This window comes from Bidens hawaiensis, unplaced genomic scaffold, assembly GCF_021521415.1.
Source record: "Bidens hawaiensis isolate Kalapana, Puna unplaced genomic scaffold, B.hawaiensis_p1.1 tig00046338_1, whole genome shotgun sequence".
In the NCBI taxonomy this organism is placed as follows: Eukaryota; Viridiplantae; Streptophyta; class Magnoliopsida; order Asterales; family Asteraceae; genus Bidens; species Bidens hawaiensis.
The window spans coordinates 35944-53115 of NW_027498279.1; the positions used below are offsets into that span (position 1 = coordinate 35944).

The window sequence follows — 17172 nt, forward strand, 5'->3', positions numbered from 1 at the left end:
AGCATACTTGGTTTTCTTGTTCTACAAATTAATCAAGATTAGTTCTTGAGTACATCAGTTTGTTGTCGGCTCCACTTAAATTCAACAAGTGGCATCAGAGCCAGTCACCGAACGTCAGTACGTAATCGAGTTTAGTCGATCGAAGTGTGAGAAAAGAAGCCGACGAAGAAGGAAACGATGGCCGATACGTCGTTTGTCGCCGGAATCAAGCGTTTGAACCAAACTAATTACCGGGTTTGGTCGACATGTTATGTCATACCTTCAAGGTCATGACCTTTGGGAGGTAACCAACGGAACCGAAACGCATGTGCCAAGAAACGACACCGGAGGTGCCATCGGGAAGTGGCGAGTAAAAGTCGGGAGAGCGATGTTCGTGTTAAAAACAACAGTTGAAGAGGAGATGTTAGATCACTTTCAAGAATCCGAAACACCGAAACATGCATGGGATATTCTTGAACGACTATTCACGAAGAAAAACGACACCCGATTACAACTTCTTGAAAACGAGTTGCTTTCGGTTACTTAGAAAGATATAACGATTCCAAATTACTTCCATAAAGTAAAATCGCTTTGTCGCGAGATTGCCGATTTAGATCAGCAATCAAGGATCGGAGACGCGAGGATGAAACAGATTATTATTCACGGGTTGAGGCCGGAATTTCAGTCGTTTGTCGCTGCTGTTCAAGGTTGGCCGAATCAACCGTCACTCTCGGAATTTGAAAATTTATTATCCGGACATGAATCCTTAGCCAAACAGATGGCCGGTGTGTCGGTCTCCGCTGTACCGAAGCAAGAAAACGAGGCGTTGTTTGCGGGCAAAGGAAAAGGAAAGTTCAAACCCAACCACGGTTACAACAAAAAGAAACCGTGGGATCGAAATAAACCCGAGGAACAAAACCAACAAGAAGGAAGCGTTGATCGAAAGAATTGGAACCGCAATAAAAAGGGTAAACGTCCGTCGTTTAAAACTTTTAAGTGTTATAATTGTGGCATGCGAGGGCACATCGCAAAGTATTGTACAGCGAGTGCAACTGATGAAGGAAACGCCGCGACAACGCAAAATCGAACTGAAGAGCCTTGGGATGTCGAGGCCCATTATGCCAGAATTGGAGAAGTTCACGCGTTAACGGCTACGGTAAAACCCTCTTTAAATTTATTAAATGATTGGATTGTGGATTTGGGTTGTTCGAATCACTTAACGAGTGAAAAGGAGCAGTTAAAGAACCCGGTTAAGTACGAGGGTAATCAGGTGGTAGTTATAGCCGATGATTCGCGACACGGCATAACTCATATCGGTGAGGTTGCTCTCACCAGATTCTGAGGAAAGTGGTTTTGTTCTTAAAAACGTGTTTCATGTTCCTGGTATGAAAAAGAACGTATGGTCGGTTCCTCAAATCACCGACACCGGACGATATGTTCTGTTCGGGCCAAACGAGATGAGTATTTTTGATAAGTTCGAAACTAAATCCATACTGGTGATTCAAGGGAGAAAGAAAGACTCGGTTTATGTATTGTCTGCCGGGACTTCGTACGTTAATAAGGTGAAAAGGAATCTAAACCCAGATCTGTGGCATCAACGTTTAAGCCACGTCAGGTATGATAAACTTCAATTGATCGTGAGAAATAAGTTGGTGGCGGGAATACCCGAACTCGAAGTAAAAAACGGATGTGGTGTGTAGCGGTTGTCAGTTTGGAAAGGCTTATAAACAACCGTTTGAGAACTCTAGTTATCGAGCTAAAGCCCCTCTCGAGCTAGTTCATACTGATGTGTTCGGTCCGGTGAACAACCGTCAATTAAAGGTATGAGTTATATGATATCATTTATTGATGATTATTCGAAATATTTGTGGGTATATTTCATGAAAGAGAACTCCAAGGCATTTTAACGTTTCAAAGAATTCAAGTTAGAAGCCGAACGAGATCTAAAAAAGAGCATCGAGTGCCTTCGTTCCGATAACGGAGGCGAGTATACATCTCATGAATTTTCTTTGTTTCTAAAAGAAAATAGAATTAAACGCCAACTAACGTGTTCTAATACTCCCGAGCAAAACGGGGTTTCGGAGAGAAAGAACCGGACCCTAACCGACATGATCGGAAGCATGATGCACAACAAGAATGTACCGGGAAGATTTTGGGCGGAGGCAATGAGTACCGCTGCGTTTATAAGTAACTGATTGCGACAACAAGGAATGAGCTACGAGTCACCATACGAGAAGATGTTCAAAATCCAACCGAATGTTATTTATTTTCGGGTATTTGGATGCGTGTGTTACGTGTTCATCCTGGGTCATCTCAGACACAAGTTGGAGAAAAAGGCAACGAGATGTATTTTTGTTGGTTACGATAATGAAAAGAAAGGGTGGCGATGTTGTGAGCCGGGTACCGGGAGAATTTATGTGTCTGGGGACGTAATATTTGATGAAAACTCATCATAGTGGTCACCAAGTAAGGAAGTCTTACCCGACACACATGACTTACAAAAAGAGTATGATGAGTATGTTACGGTTCAGGTTGGTGGCAACGATCTAGAAGAACAATCTGAACAAACACTTAACACCGAACCTGTTTCAGGAACACGAAACGGGCCACGTTCTGATCCATGGTGAACCGGGTCGTTAGTTAGTCAAACGAACGGTCAAACCAGCACCACAACTGAACCAGTTAATACCGAAGGTGATGTACCGGCTGTCCGGAGGTCTGATAGAGTTAGAAAACAGAACTCCAGGTATGCAAATGTCGCCTTACTTGTTAGTCAAGAAACCGAACCCGAGATGGTAGAACAAGCTGTACGAGATCCTAAGTGGATGGAAGCAATGAAGCAAGAGTTAGATGGTTTAGCCAGTAATGAGACCTGGCATCTTGTTTCGAAGCCGAGTGATGTAAAACCGATTTCGTGTAAGTGGGTTTTTAAAATTAAAAGATGGGCCGACAGATCCATAGAAAGATATAAGGCTCGATTAGTGGCACGGGGTTTTCCCAGGAGTACGGGATCGATTATGAATATACGTTTAGTCCCATAGCTAAACTCGTTTCGGTTGTAGTAATTTAGCTATTGCCGCGTGCAAAGGTTGGGATTTATGACAAATAGATGTTAGTAATGCGTTTTTGTATGGCGATTTGGATCGTATAATATACATGGATCAGCCGGGAGGTTTTGTAAGTCAAAATTTTCCTAATTATGTTTGTCAGTTAAAGAAAGCAATTTATGGCTTAAAACAGTCACCGCAGGCCTGGTTCGGTATAATTGGTGAGTTTTTGGAACTCAATAGGTTTGTTCCTACGATAGCCGATACCAGTGTGTTCGTCCGAGCCGAAGGTGATAAAACTGTCGTGTCCTCGTTTATGTAGACAATTTAATTATAACCAGTGATTTAGTCTACGTGGTGGAGCAACTAAAAACTAATCTGTGCACTCATTTTTTCATGAAAGACTTGGGAAAATTAAAGCACTTTTTGGGTCTTGAGCTCGAGTACAAGAATGATTGGTTTATACTTCACCAAAATCGGTATGTCGTTAATCTTTTGGTGAAATTCGGTATGGAAAGTTGCAAACAGATACGGGTACCCATGGAACCAAATGGGTCTCTTCGAGCCGAAGAAAGAAAAGAGTTAGAAGAAGTAACCATGTATAGGCAAATAATTGGAAGTCATATTTATTTGACCTTGACTAGACCCGACATTGCGTATGTCGTTGGTGTGCTTAGTAGATTCGCTCAAGCTCCATGAAAACCGCACCTTGAAGCTGCTCGGTTAGTGTTGCGGTATGTGAAGTCGACTCCCGAGTTATGGTATTAAGTTTAAGAGGGAGTCGAGTATGGAATTAATCAGGTTTTGCGATGCCGATTATGCCAAAGATCCGGACACGAGACGGTGTACAACCGGGTATGTTTTCTTGATTGGTTCAAGTGCTGTTACATGGTGCAGCAAAAAGCAGCCTACAGTGTCACTTTCGACTACTGAGGCGGAGTATCGGGCCGCGACTATGGTTGCGCAAGAGTGCGTGTGGCTGGTTCGTTTTCTAAACGAGTTAAATTAAGGTAAGAACGAGAAGGTAACCCTGTATGGGGATAATGTGTCTTCAATATTGTTGGCTAAGAATCCCACGTTTCATGCGCGTACGAAACATATTGAAGTTCATTATTACTTTATTCGTGAGAAAGTGTTAAATGGAGAAATTGATTTTAAATACGTTAACACGTTGGAGCAAGCTGCTGCTTATATGTTCACAAAGAGTTTACCAAAAGAGAAGCTTGTGAAGTTTTGTACTCGCTTGGGAATGAAGGAAGCAAATATCGAGAGGGAGTGTTAAACGAGACGATATTTAAGGGTGGTTCGGTAAATCTCATGGGGTGGCTTGGAGGAGATTTAAATAATAATTCGTTTATTATTTATTTAATAAGTTTGAATTATTTTTATTAAGTTAGTCTTATCCTAAAACCTATTTGAGTTAGATTCAAATTGTGTATTTGAATACGAGTAGTACTCGAATTAAGGGTGTTATATAAACCCTTGGTTCACATAGGTTTATTAAGTTTTTCAGTTCGTCTTTTCTTAATAAAGTTACCGAAGTCTTTTGTTTGTCAAAAGGATATAGCCCAGTGTCCAATTCCGTTTCTTATTATTAATATGGAATAAGATTGGTGTAGTCAAGTAAGCCATGTGTAGCCATTCTTAAACCTTCTGTTTGTGCAGCAAAGGTTATTAATTGTGTGCACAAGAATTAATTTGTTTGAGTCTGCACATAAGGAATGGAACAATCTTGAATTTTTGGTCCCCTGTTTCTTTTCTTTTATTCGATTAAAGAAGCAACAGTAAGCATACTTGGTTTTCTTGTTCTACAAATTTAATCAAGATTAGTTCTTGAGTACATCAGTTTGTTGTCGGCTCCACTTAAATTCAACAAAGACTAGGTAAACATAACGTATAGCCAAACGGCTTTATTTTAACTAAATCAAAGTGCACGCAGAAGAGTTGGAAATAGTTCATTCATCTGCATGAGTGAATCACGTGTTGCATAATGGAGATATGATCATTTTTTATCACATCCTCATGATTCAAATTCCATAACTCCTAGCAAATGTCGATAGTAAATGTATTTTTCTCTAGCTAGGGGCTTAGTTAAAACATCAGACAGTTGTTGATTAGTGTTACAATGATTAAGGAGCACTTGTTCTTAGGCCACCATTTCTCTAATAAAGTGATGTTTGAGCTCAATATGTTTAGATCAACTGTGCATAATAGCATTCTTGCTGAGAATAATAGCAGACGCATTATCTTGTTGGCTTCTTGGTGCGTTCTCCGTAGGCTATTAATATACAATGGCTTCTTGAAATGGCATGGTATAAAGATCGGTAAAATTTTCAATTTCAACAACAATCTGAATATACTTTTTTGGCACAGAACCGAGTAGCTTATGGAACCAATCTTTTGTTATCAATCTAAGATCCACGATAGCTGCTTGTGATACAAGTATACTAATATTCTTCGTAAAGTCATCAAGAGAATATGGGTCTTTCATTTCCAAACGATTCAAATTCTGGTTCAAGTATTTGCAGTGTAGCCTCTTTGACGACCCATCAGCATCCACAAATCGATCCTTTAAGTCTACCCGGACACCTTCCCGATTCATGTGATGAGCAGCATGAAGAACAGGCTCCTCATGTATAGCTTGAAATAAATACGTGATAGCCATTGTGTTTTTCTTACATCAATTTCACGTACCGGCTCGAGTGCCTTCTAGATCCCATGAACATTGAAGATGGCTCTGGTGCTCATGGGCCAAATACTATTATTTGTTGAGTTTAGAATCGGGCATTGAAAATTCATTGAAGTCCCTCCTTTCTTTATTGGTACAGTTCAGCCAATGATCTGAAGTATTAATCACATTAAACACTTAGGATATAAATTAGTATTCTTATAATGTAATTATTATTAACTAGCATGGGTATATTGTAATATAAGAATATTGAATGTATTAATTAATTAGGGTTACATAGCGGTTGTTGTTTAACACCGATTCAGAAAAGTCGCGTTGTTTGCAATGCAATGATTTTGTAACCGTAGGTCCCTAGACTGGATCTAACAGCACAACAACGTTAACTCATTAATACAATAAAGGCTTGGGCTTTTAAATTAGTTTAGTTTATGTGTTTAAGACCTTGTTTGTTTTATTTAGTTGGCCCATAAGACTCTAGTATTAAAAGCCCATTTGTATGTATTTTATATTTGGATTAGGGTAAATAGATGGCAACAAGGAACGGTGTTAAACGGTTTCTTTCAACCGTTTCAATTCAACAAACGCAACGTTCCTTGAACGCCCTCTCTCTCTATATACACCAATATCCAAATCACTTGTAAACAATCTCATTTTAATCAATATATATATATATATATATATATATATATATATTGTTGTTATTTTTTTTTCTTCCTCAATCTCATTCAATATTAGAATTATTGTTGCTGTGAAACAAAGAATGAAGCCACAATCAAAGTTCAGACAGAAACGAATGATCCGTGGGATGCCCTGTCTAACAAACAACTAGTCTACTTGGATCAATATTTACACTAGCTAGCGGAAATCACTAATGAGGACCTATATCTCGGATCTTGTTTGGTTATTATTGCCGTGAGGAAGGAGAGGGAAGAGTGAAGAGAGTTTGAACTTGTGGATAAGATTAAGAAATGAAAAAGGTTGTTTGTGTATGAGTTATGCGCACTATATATAGTGTGTGTGCTCATACACTATGTACTCATTATTCACGGCCCATTGGGCTCCAGAATACATGTCCTTGGGCCCAAACATACAAGTAAATACAAACCGACTAAGTAACATGCGTAGAATGTTCAAAGATGAACAAATACAAAAGACTAAACATAAAATGGGCCTTACAGTAACTATATATACGGTTGTGTATTTGTTATAAATTAATAGAATTCGTTAATCAGTTACTCCCATTTCTGTTTAATAGTTGTTCATTCACTTACGTTCCCAAATCAACGATCAATTGTTACTGCTTCCAATTCCAACATGATCGTGTTTTCCTTCTCCCAATTTTGATAGATAGGTTTAGAATTTAACTCCAACTCTCTAATTATGGTTTTGGATTTAATTTGATTTCAGATTTACTACTTTTGGATCAAATCGATTTCAGCCTTAAAAGTTTCGGATCAAGTAGACTTCAAAAGTTCTGGATCAATTTGATTTCAACTTAATGAATATTAATTTGATCTCACCCTAAGTATCTTTGGATCAAACTAATATTTTCATTCATCTACAGCTAATTTAATATGAGTTATGGTAATTTCAGATCAAATTAATGTTCTCCCTTTGATTGTGATTGCTTTGATTGCAGCTGTATAATCTTGGAATAAATTAATCAGGCCTCTGGTTTTTCAGTTGTTTATGAAGTAGGATGAATCAAAAGTTTTAATTACTTGAGAGGACGACTCACATTGGTTGACTATGAATTTCTTCATAGGGAATCAAAACCAACTGTTTTTGTAAGAGCCCACGGGTTTCTTTGGACGTTTATTAATAGTGAAACAAAACCAACTGTTTTTTAGTTAGAAAGTGTTCGAAGACTTAGTTTGCAAGATGTACCAATCCGATCATTTGAATTAACTGAAAAGAGTATGGGAGTTCCCCTAAAAGAGAGTTATATTTTTTTCTTTTAATCCAATTGCCTAACAATTGCAGTTTCCAGCAATAAATGTGAGGTATGCTAAATTTGCAGGCATTTAGAACTGTAGGGCCAATATTCTATATTAGTTTTAGGATTGTATATGTCTTTATATACGCTAAAAGTCGGTGTAATACATACCTCAGTACGTTTATTTTATATGGACAAAATGTAATTGTTGGAGAAATTGGGACCCTATATAAAAGGTCACTTAACCCATTTCTCCATAACCTTTGTAGATAACCCTTGCATTTTTCACATCCAAGTATTCTATATTCTCTCTAACTCTAAAACTCTCTCTAACTCCTCACCCTCCTTCCAAGTTTCGGTTTTCTCTTACACACATACAAGATCCGAGATCTCGGTCCAATTAGTTGTTTCCGCCAACTAGTTGTGAGGTTGATCCAAGAACGACTCGTACTTAGTTTGTTGTGTTGTTTGATCCGGTCACGGGACCTACAAGAACAAGTTCCCTTGTTAAGATGAAGAACCTAAAATTTCTCCATCTCAGTGGTGTGAAACTCATTGGGTCCTATGAGAATTTTCCAGAGTTAAGATGGTTGAGGTGGCATGGATTTAATCTGAACATAATACCGCAAGGCCTATTAATGAAAACCTTGGTGGCTATAGATATGAGTTATGGAAAGTTGACAAAGTTTGAAATGCCTATGGTATAAGAAATTCAATCTTGTGTTTTTCACTTGACCTTCTAGCTTCTTAGTTCTAGACACTTTTTATTACAATGCGCACCGATGGATTTAACTTGTTATTTTCAGGACAGGTTCTTAATTCGCTCAAGATTCTAGATCTTTCTTGCTCTTACAAACTTGTCAGCATCCGCGATCTCCATTGACTCCCAAAACTTGTGGATTTGGTTCTCTTTGATTGTACCAGTTTGACTCATGTTTGTAAAACCATAGAGGACCTTGAGAATCTTTCTTTCTTGAACTTTGCACAGTGCCCTAAACTGTTAGAACCTTTATTTTTTTGTGGAGAAACTCCAAATCAACCTTTGTTTTCTTTACCCAATTCATTATTTGGATGGAGTTTAGCTAGCAATCCATTAGAAACCCTGCCCAATGGCATTGACCTTAAAATACTTCAATACCTTAACTTAAATGGCTGTCCAAACCTCAAGTCTCTCCCATGTCTCCCAAGTACACTAAAGGAGTTGAATGTAGATTGGTGTACATCACTGGAAAAAATAACATTTCAATCCGCTCGGTTCACACTAGAAAAGTTTGATTATGAAGGATGTTTCAAATTGTGTGAGATTGAAGGCCTTTTTAAGTTAGTGTCCATAGCAAAACTTGATGAAGCAGATCTACAACATATGCGATGGATTAAAGCGTATCAAGATCATAAGGTGGACCTAGTTGGCGATGTGATTACTGAAGGCAGAACTTTTGATATCCAGGTTATTTCTATCTTTTAAGTTTTGTCAAATATCCGAAAAATTGTTTAATACATGAAAAAGTAATTGAATTTTTGTGTGCAGAAAATACATGTAGAAACACACAAAAACACACCTATACCCGGGCATCAAAATGTTTAATAAATGACAAAGTAACTGAATTGTTTGTGTGTTGTACAGATGCTGTTTGAATATGGTATAAGGAGCACGTATCTGCAAGGCATAAAGGATCAAAGCATGATGATACATGAATATACATCATCATCCAGATACTTATCATTTCATGTGCCTTTTCATCCAAAGAAGAATAGGATCCTAGGATTGAATGTCATGTTCTTATACAGATCACCAGATGAGGAGGATAGAGATATGTTGCCTCCTCTTGCCAAAATCAGTAACATAACCAAGAGAATTACTTGGGTATACAACCCTGTGGTATTTTGTGAACCTGGAGTTGATGAAGTTGTTATGTGGTTAAGCTATTGGCCTATCGGAGACTTATTAGATGTTGGTGATGAAGTTCAGGTGATAATATTTCTGGATAAAAAGGTGTTGATAGTAAGAGAATGCGGTGAGAGTCTTGTGTATATGGATGACGGTAATTTAGAGAAAGGAAAAGAAAATTGTGAAGCAATGAAATGGGAAGAAGTAATATTGGAGGAGATCTGTCTGAATTCGAGGTGACCAAAGGAGGCTACTATCTTTGCCGCATTGATTTCTTCCAGTCAAGGACGGCTGATGTGTTGAAAAGGTTGTTTGGTGATAACAGTCTATATAGAGGTAACTCCCTATTAAGTTGAAGTGATTGTGCATGTCTATATTTGATTTTAAGCTGCAAATAATAATGACACTCATTGTCATAGATTCAAGAAGATGGAGACCATCTTCTCAACCAGTATCAGCTGTCTATCCAGAGGTAAAAGCTTTCCGGAACCCCAAACGCTATGTAAGTGTATTCCTTTATCCTTCTTGCCATGAATGACCATTATTAGTCGTCAATACCAATAACCTTTTTTTGTTTTTGGTTGTTTGATCCTATTTTCCTATGTAAATTTCAGAAAACTGAAGTTGAGTTGGGAGTGAACTTTAGTAGTGAAAGTGAAACCGACAAGATAGGGAAGGCGGTATCAAGTCTTGTGGGTGCTGAATCTATTTCCATCCGCAAAGAAATCCAACGACTATTTGTTGTTGGGTGTATTGATCCTCAAGCGGTGGTAACGTGTGTTAGGGAATTTGAGAAGATGGCTCAGGTCTTAACTTACACCTATTATGGGAACGGTTGAAATATTGTGTGCCATCTTTGATAATTTTGTGTAGTTAATTGTATTTAACTTCCATCACCCAATAATATTAATTTTGGGTAAAAGGATACCTCTTAATCATTGATCAGCTTTGACTGGTGACTTTTGAACATGTTATAGAAAGTTGAAACATTCTGTAAGGATTTTTAAAAGGTTAACATCTTTTGACGTTTTGGTCAAATTTGACAAATAATAATTTATGATCATTTTGGGAAACAGGGTGACCCACTAACCGGTACATTGATTAATTAGGTTTTTTTTTGTTTAGTTTTGGTACCGTAACGAATGTAACTGATAACCGAATTCGATTTAACTCGCCGCAACACCCAGGTAATTTATTGAGCATCAGGTTGTTAAAGGTCGTATGAATGTCGTTTTGAAAAAATGTTTATTTTTTATCATAAGTTATACGAGTGTTGCTATTATTCTAGGTGTTAAAATAGTTTTTTGTGTTTGGCGCCAGTAGCATGACGAAGCTAACCGATACCAAATGAATTCATGTTTATAACCTTCTCTGCTTGTTACCCTAAATGGTACCCATAGATCCATGGGAACTAGCTCACCTAGATCATTTGATTTGTGATCACTTAGAGTAAAAACGTGTAGGGCCAATATTCTATATTAGTTTTAGGATTGTGTATGTCATTATATTTGCTTAGAGTCGGTGTAATACGTACCTCAATACGTTTATTTTGTAAGGTAAAATTATAAAAGTTGGAGAAATGAGGACCATATATAAAGTCACCTTACCCATTTCTCCAACCAACTCTTTCACAACATTTCACAATTCAAAACCCTCTTGGAAATAAAGAGAACTTTTCTCTCTACAAAACACCCACTTTCTACCTTTCTATCTTTCTTTCTTACAAAACTAAGATCCGAGTGTTGTTAGTGATTTCCGCTAGCTAACAACACGGATTGATCCGAGTAAACTTGTTAAATCCATCCAAAGAGGACCTACAAGTGATATCAGAGCTTTTGGCTAAACTTTGTGGTTTTCGAATAAACTTTTCGGGCTTTGATCTTACTTTTTGATAGATTTGAGGTTGTTTTTCGCGTTACTGACCACCTTTGGAGTGCTTCACATCCTAGAGACACCCGAAAATCTTCAAATCTAAGTTTTTGATGTTCTTGGTTTTCGTGCCCGAGTTCAGATCCGGTATAAAAACTCAGATCTAGACCAAACTATTGATTTTTAACCTAAAATGCTTTAGACTTTATTGATTTTTGGCTTAATATCTTCTAAAAAAAGTTGTATTCGATTGGTATAAAGTAATCGAATGTGAAGTTATTTTTTTATTATTTTATCTTAATATTATTTTAATCAAGTATATTAAAAAAAATAAAAAAAAAGTAATCGAATGGTGTTATTGTAATCGAATGAATTTTTTTAATATTATTTTGTTTTAACATTATTATAATTTAATATTATTGTAATCATTTAAAAAAAATTCAAAAGTAATCGAAGTCTTGATTGTAATCGAATTGATTTTTTAATATTTTTTTATTTTAATATTATTATAATCATTTTATTAAAAAAATAGAAAATTCAAAAGTAATCAAATACTTGATTGTAATCGAACTGATTTTTTAATATTATTTTATTTTAATATTGGTCGTTCAAAAGAAAATTATATTCTAATATTATTATAATCATTTTATTAAAAAAATAATAATAATTAAGTAAATTTGTTATTATTATTTTATATTAATATTATTTTAATCTTTTTATTCTAAAAAAAGTTTCTAATCTAATCTATTCGAGTCAAATTATTTCGAGTTGACCTATTGACCGTTGAATTTGACCCGGTATAAAAAAAATAAAATAAAAGTCTTGCAATTCTAAGCTTGAAGGGAGTCTTAACATAAGGGAAGGCCAAAAAGACATGTTAAAAGAAGAATTTAACATATTTAAACATACTCAAGGAGAATTGGTGGCCTCTTTTATCAACAGATTTGAGTCACTCGTTACTAAATTGAGATGTGTCGGTATCATCCTTGAGTTGTCTGAGATCAACATGAAGTTGTTGGATTCACTGCCTTACGCATGGAATAGCAGTGTGATTACCATTAAGAGAACGGCAAACCTTGATACCTTAACACTCTAAGAGTTGACTTTTACCATCAAGTTTTAGTGCAGAGAAAATAAAGCCGAGACAAGTGATGCGCGCGTGAGCAGTCAAGCAAGTCCTATCATCCCCGAGTGTGCCGCAGGTGGAAGTAGTCAAGCAAGCACCTCGTCAAGGTCCACTGCTGGAATACCTACACCTGCCTCTCGCATTCCCGAGGTACACAAACTTTGCACACAAGATTGTATTGATAAAGTCCTACACTATAGAACTTATAATGCTAAAATCCTAGATCAAATACATAGCATTAAATGTCAGAATGATGAATATAAAAAGGCTGAAACGATCTATACTACTAGGATTAAAACTCATGGTAATGACATGACTAAACTTAGGGAAAAGGTTTTTATTGTTGAAAAGTTAGCTGAACATCATAAAAGACATGTAGTTGAGCTAAACGATAAGTTTGTCAAGTTAGAACTTGAGTTAGACCAAAGAAAAATTACCATAGAAAACTTTGAGTTTGCATCTGAGAAGCTGAATTAAATAATTGGGGCACAGATGGGGTTAAATATAAAGACAGGAATAGGCTATGATAGTACCAAAGTTCCACCTCCAATTAACGACAACTATACTAGCATTCCTCACTTTAGCTTTAATTCCCCACCGTAGGACGAAATATTCTATGGTATTGGTCACGTGCCAAAACTAAAAACATTTTTTCCTATTGTTCCCAAAACAGTTGATCCAATTCTTCCATCAGTTAATTCTAATGGTGGTTCATCTTCTTCATCAGCTTGTGTAGAAGAAAGTGGGTCGGTGGAAAGGCCTGTTGAGGTGAACACATCAAGTTGTTTATCATCAAGTTGTAAGACTGAGGATAATTCAAGTAAAAGCAAAGTTTTTAAAATGATAATCAAACGAGTACTTCATATAAATATGTGCCACCAAATAAAAGATCATTTTCTCAAATAACTAATCAATCACAAAATCCTCAGTCATACAACTGTTTTGATAACAACTATTATAGTCATTATCAACAAAATTTTGTTGATCCATATTACACTAATGTTTTTGATGATCGGGGTCAATCATCATATGTGTTTTATAATCAGGTTCCTTTCCACGGATCACCTTTCCCACCGTACCAACCTTTTTATAGTTCTGACGAGTTCTATAGTGCTCCTAGGAGAAAATGTTGTTTTGTTTGTGGTCATTCTTCTCACCTTGCAAGACATTACAAGCACTGGTTCAAGAAACAACTTGATATTCAAAGACGGCTAGTCAGTCCCTAAAAGGTGCTTTTAGTAGCCCAGATTCAAGGACTGATCAAGCTGATAGTGAAGCCAGTGAAGTGGATGTGAGATCCTAAGTCAATAAAGTAAAACGCAAGATAAAACCGTTTTGGAAAACTAAAAAGGATAAAATTAAAAAGGATCGTAGGACTGAAAAGTCTATGGATTCAGCAAAAACAGTGTTAAAATATAGAAAACAAAAGTCCAAAATTGACAAAATCAAGGAACAAGTTTGTGCTTGGATTCCTAAGGACTGTTCTTCAAGCGATGAGTCGCCAAGAAATAAATTGTTTTTAGGAAATAAAATCAAGTTTGGTCGATTTATAGTCGACTTTCCCGAGACAACTAAGTCTCGGGAACCCATGTCTATTTAAACGCTTAGTGCATGTAGGGTTAATCAAGGTGGATTATCAAGAGTACTAGGTACTTAGATAGTGGTTGCACCCGACATATATGGAAGACGAACCCTTGCTATTTGATGCTAAACCATCGATGGTGGATTAGAGTCCTCTCTATAAGCGACATGGGATGACAAACTTCAAGAAATGGGAAATGTTTCATACTCTATGCTTCAACAATGTCAAACTTGTTCAAATGGATCAATCACAACATGTCGAGCATTTCTCAAACTCACCTCATTCAATTACTTCTCTCAAGTGTTGAATCCAGCATCAGTTATTAGGTTTCGGTTTAAATCTCTTCAACTTTGTTATATGATGTGATAATGCATGTTTAGGATATTCCATCTGAAAACAGCTTTGTTGACCTTTTCACTAAAGCCATCGATCAATTTTGAATAAAACAACACATCTATCTTTTTGTATATAAATTTGTAAATATTTTTCAAATATGTCAATTTTGGAGGGAGAAAATGAGTCAAGTTTAACTCACCAAAAAGATTTTCATTTTCTTTAAGAAAAACAAAAGACTTAAGTCATTTGACTTACCAAAAATAGTTTATATTTTATTATTTAATTATATTTTATTAAGAAAATGTGAAAATGTATCAAAAATATATTCTCTTATTTAGAGGGAGCTCATGTTTAGAGGGAGTCGGATAATATATAAAAATCAAAAAATTTTGAGAAATCGAGTCGACCTTTGGAAAATGATAAAAAATTGTCTTAGGTGATCCTAGCACATGAAAAGAGTAAATCAAAAGCCAACAAGATCATTGTTTGATGTGTAGATAGGCTTAACAAATGAGTAAGTATTATAGTGATATAAACTTAAGTATCTGCCTATGCTAGTGGTTACACTCTTATGAAGAGGTTGTGGACTCCAAATAAGTCATATCTATGAAAGCAAAAATCCTAATAGTCAGTCATACACGAGCCTGTTGGTGATTGATCACAATGAAAAATTATTTTTTGCTTTAGTTTCGAATATTGAAAAATATCAAAAATTATTGAAAAGCAGAAAAACTTCAAAATGCTCAAAAATTATGTAAATCAACAACAAAAATGTTGATAGTTTTATCAAACAGAAGGGGCATATTATAACTACGTAACGTGGGGCAAACAAGTAAGTCCTAAACACTTTATATGAAGGCGTGTAAGTCCGTATGGCGTGTAAGTCCATGGTTCAACCTTCAATATGTTTGAAAGAAATTTTGCAAAAGTTTATGTATGTTCAAAATGTTTTGATCAATCATTAGGGGGTCGGAGTCAATTGGGTGATACTGATGAACACAAACTATGCCCGAGTTATGATGGAGTTTGTATGTCGGATTAATAGGGGACCACATAAGCATTGTGCCTAAATCATGACTTTACATATCACATTGAAATCAAAATACTTGTTAAGTTTAAAGTGGACCAATATATCTACAATCGACTTTGGGTTCTTGGCATAATAATATCCAAATAAAAGTGTGATCTAGGACGCCATAGACAATGTGATTCCATGTCGAGATTATCTCACCATAAACATGTCCTTCAAATGTTATGTATATTAATTAATTAGTATAATTAGTTTTATCTTTACTCCTATCTTTTTCATTTTTCTTGTTTATTTTATGTTTCAACTTCAAAATATTATGTATATATACATTCGAAATATTATAATATATGAAAATTCCAAAAAGATTTAAGTTTTTATGTGTTCGTACATATTTTATTAAACCTTTATTTTATTCAAAATCATGTGTTTGTTGTCAAGGCCGTTCATAAAAAGTTCGTTGGAAACCTGGGACTTAAACAGATCATTTACAAGTTGAGGGACTGAAATTGATATTTTATGAGAAGTCGATTAAAAATAAAATTTTATATTTATCTTGCAAATACTTCAAACCAAGAGCATGTTTTGAAAAAGAAAATTCTTCTTTGATCCTCAAGAGGGTCTGTGAACGAATCTTATTCGCTCTAAGTTTTGTGCAGCTGTACATGGACAGATAGATCAAGATCAAGTGTCCTGGGTTGTAGACACTGAAGTTGGAGATGCTGAAGCGTTTAAAAGAAAACGAGAACGTGACAGTTGGCGATTGAACCCCAAAATGAACTGATCATGTCTGAAGATATCGAAGGACAGAGAAAAGAAACAAGTAGGCACAAGAAAGTCAACAAAGGAAAATTAGATGTCGAGCCTCCAGCATTTGATGTCTCTAAAATTTGCTGTTGCCGATCCTTCCCAGGAAATAAGATTGAAGTTCAAGTCTTCAAGATCGGAAAATAAAGAATTGTCCAAGATTCAATCTCATTCAAGCTGTTGGATCAAGTCAAGTACTAGATTTCAAAAAATAAAGACGAAGCAAAGAACTTAATAAAGGTTCCTGGACATACTCAATCCTAGAGGGAGATTGTATGGCCAATATTCTATATTAGTTTTAGGATTGTGTATGTCATTATATTTGCTTAGAGTCGGTGTAATACGTACCTCAGTACGCTTATTTTGTAAGGAAAATTGTAAAAGTTGGAGAAATGGAGACCATATATAAGGTCACCTTACCCATTTCTCCAACCAACTCTTTTACAACCTTTCACAATTCAAACCCTCTTGGAAATAAGAGAACTTTTCTCTCAACAAAACACCCACTTTCTACCTTTCTATCTTTTCTTTTCTTACAAAACTAAGATCCGAGTGTTGTTAGTGATTTCCGCTAGCTAACAACACGGATTGATCCGAGTAAAGTTGTTAGATCCATCCAAATAGGACCTAAATAGGTTGAAAGTAACTCACAGATATATGCAAACAAAAGGAAAAAAAATAAATAAGAAACAAATATCAAAACTATAGAAACTCTCAAAAGCTCTAAACACCAAGAAAGCAATAAAAAAAGCTGAGGAAGAATACCTACATAATGTAGGTTAGAGCTGAGCGAAACCCGAACGGCGAACGCTGTAATAGTTAAAGAACTGTTCGACGATGCACGTACTTGAAATAACCGCATAATCCTAAACCAAAAATTTTTAAA

The 17172-nt window shown here is 36.0% G+C and overlaps 2 long non-coding RNA genes across 2 annotated transcripts; both read left to right on the forward strand.

The window, feature by feature from the left end:
• The first annotated feature begins 8148 nt into the window (after window positions 1-8148).
• On the forward strand, window positions 8149-9551 carry LOC143596405 (uncharacterized). Its single transcript, XR_013146705.1, has 3 exons — window positions 8149-8352; window positions 8463-9098; window positions 9276-9551. It is a non-coding gene; the product is annotated as an uncharacterized LOC143596405 (long non-coding RNA).
• Window positions 9552-9754: 203 nt separating this feature from the next.
• On the forward strand, window positions 9755-10298 carry LOC143596406 (uncharacterized). Its single transcript, XR_013146706.1, has 3 exons — window positions 9755-9875; window positions 9959-10041; window positions 10154-10298. It is a non-coding gene; the product is annotated as an uncharacterized LOC143596406 (long non-coding RNA).
• The last annotated feature ends 6874 nt before the right edge of the window (window positions 10299-17172 follow it).